This window comes from Macrobrachium nipponense, chromosome 11 (genome assembly GCF_015104395.2).
Source record: "Macrobrachium nipponense isolate FS-2020 chromosome 11, ASM1510439v2, whole genome shotgun sequence".
In the NCBI taxonomy this organism is placed as follows: Eukaryota; Metazoa; Arthropoda; class Malacostraca; order Decapoda; family Palaemonidae; genus Macrobrachium; species Macrobrachium nipponense.
Genome location: NC_061087.1, coordinates 43,333,089 through 43,335,588, shown reverse-complemented (window position 1 = coordinate 43,335,588; position 2,500 = coordinate 43,333,089). Strand labels below are relative to the sequence as shown.

The following is a 2,500-nucleotide window of genomic DNA, read 5'->3' as shown; positions in this document are numbered from 1 at the left end:
TTGTAAATGATTCCATAGAGAAATAATGAAATCACAGCGTTTTCTTCCTTAATGATACCGTTACTGTCACCTGCTATTAGGTATACCAGACGCAATTAATTCAAAACTTCAGGATGGTTATGCCACTGTTTGTGTGGCTAATTTTAGGAGCCGTTGTGTCCGAATGGAAAGGGACTAATCCCATAAAAAGTTTAATTCCGAAGAGTACTTAGCTTTTCCTTTGATGAGGCCTTTGATAGAAGCCAGTGGAAGAGAAAACGTATCAGGCAACCGACCCTTTAATGTAGGGATAACGGTGGGTAAGAAGAAGAAGAGTATTTAGCTTTTCTTCTGGGACCAGTGATTTCTTAAAACGGTTTGTAATTAAATCTTACTTACTGATCCTTGACTTCCTAATGCTCGGGTCTCTAGCTCTCCAGCATTCTTTAATCACTGGACATTAGAGAATGCTGTTTATATATTGCTTTTTCTGAGGAAAATTGTTCTGAAAAAATATCCAAACAATTACAAAAAAAGTATTTCAAGACGCAGATACATTTATTATTATAATTTTTTTTTGTAGAGTGCAGCTTCTTGGGGATCCTGAAAAAAAAAACGATAATAAATTCATATTACTTCATAGAATATTTGACACCTTATACCAAGATTAAATTAAAATGCAAAATCATTCCAAATACTGACTCATTTTTAAGCGTAGAATATTATATCACGGTATATATGAAGTTAAAGATCTATTTCTTAATAAAATTATAACAATCCTTATTCGATCAGATTATTTGAAACTAAATGCAAAGAAAACCTTCAAAGATGCGCATCGTTTACCTAGTCGATTTTCTGCTTGATATTCTCGTCCTGAAAGAAAGTTATTGTCACAGCTCAAACGGGTAGTTATGTCCTCTCACAAAATGGAAAGAATGTTTAGGTGCATACACTGTAGCATGTCTTTTGAGATTTCAATACCGGTTCTCAACTAAATTTTGATCACTAAAATTTGAGATTCAAATCCTTATACATACATCTCCATTATTAATAAGCAGGAGGACCACCATTGTCCTAGTCAGCAAAATTAATGTTTTCCTTTATGCTAATCTATGTAAAACGGAATTCACGGCCAAAGCAACTCTCTTCTTACCTATTAACTATACCCCAACAACGCTCTTTATCAGAATTTCGCAAATCGGTTAAGAGAAAATATTCGAGCACATTATCAACCATTTGTTTTATAAAAGCCTTGAGGCGCCCATTAATATACCTTAATTACAGGCATTATCACAGTGGCAATAACTCCTATAATGTCCCACATAATGATATCGTCCAGAAGATCTCTAATGCATATTACAGAGCCCATGATTTTATCACGCTTTCAAATCTTGGAGAGAAAACCAAGAACAGTACTGGAAAACTAGAAATAATACGTACGGTATCTTTACGATAAAACTTTAATCACCAATCGTGTGGCACAACTGATTTTTTTTTTTTTTTTTTTTTTTTTGAAACCACGCCTCGATAGTAATGAAAGAGATTCTTCGATGTCACAGAAAGAGCAAATCTCTAGACATTTACTTTTGCCGATAAAGTAAATTATGACAGAGAAATAACAATTCATCCTAAAGCTCCTCTCAGTAGAGATGATGAAGTGCACACGATTTGTAAGAAATGAAGAAAAAACTTAGATGTTTCATATTTCCCTTTACTTTAAAATGTTTATTTAGGGACTCTCCTTACGCAAAGGAGCAATTGTCACCCTGTCAAAATTTCCTTACATATTGACATCTAAAAACAGCAATGATGATAACGATAATAATTATCCCTGAATACATCTTTGGATATGACTATGTCTGAACATAACTCCCGGTAATCTCTCTCTCTCTCTCTCTCTCTCTCTCTCTTCTCCTCCTTCTCTCCTCTTCCTCTTCTTACTCTCTCTCATATGGAAAGCTTCCGAATAAGAAATGCTTACAAATATTGAGGGTTCATTCTAATTAGAAGGATTCTGCAGTTGCTTTTATCTTTAATGCTTGATAGTATAAATTAAGTAGCCGCCTTTTCACGGACTGTTACGAGGCCTGACTTACCTATCTTCATTCAGAAATGCTGTCATGATTTGTTATGAAGATGCAATGACTTTTAAATCATAGCAATGTAGAAGTTGCCAGCTGGGGCGACACCAAAATGTCTAAAGTATATTCTGGGGCCGTGGGCTAGATAGACACACGAACAGTTTATTAAAAACTGCTAGATAAAATCTATTTGGTCTGTTAATTTTTGAATGGGTAGCTAAGTAACTATCTATCAATTAATATATATTATGTATATTTTTCAGGCCATCTGTTTGAAATTTGGATATTTCTAAGATTACTCTTTGTTTTTCTCGTTTACATCTATGTTTTGTTTTATCGCTTTCCTCTTTTATTTTATGTTAATATATATAAAACTTTACATGGATTTTCTGCTAAAAATACTTGTGTTGAATTCCCTTCCCAGATTTACAGTAGCATGA

The 2,500-nt window shown here is 33.8% G+C and overlaps 1 protein-coding gene across 1 annotated transcript in view; it reads right to left on the bottom strand.

The window, feature by feature from the left end:
- LOC135205653 (zwei Ig domain protein zig-8-like) overlaps nucleotides 1–2,500 on the bottom strand; it is a 59,290-nt gene that overhangs the window by 547 nt on the left and 56,243 nt on the right. The window contains exon 9 of the mRNA XM_064236526.1: nucleotides 1–582. This exon is cut by the window's left edge and continues 547 nt beyond it. The gene's annotated coding sequence lies outside the window, so the exon portion shown is untranslated. The remainder of the gene's footprint in view (nucleotides 583–2,500) is intronic.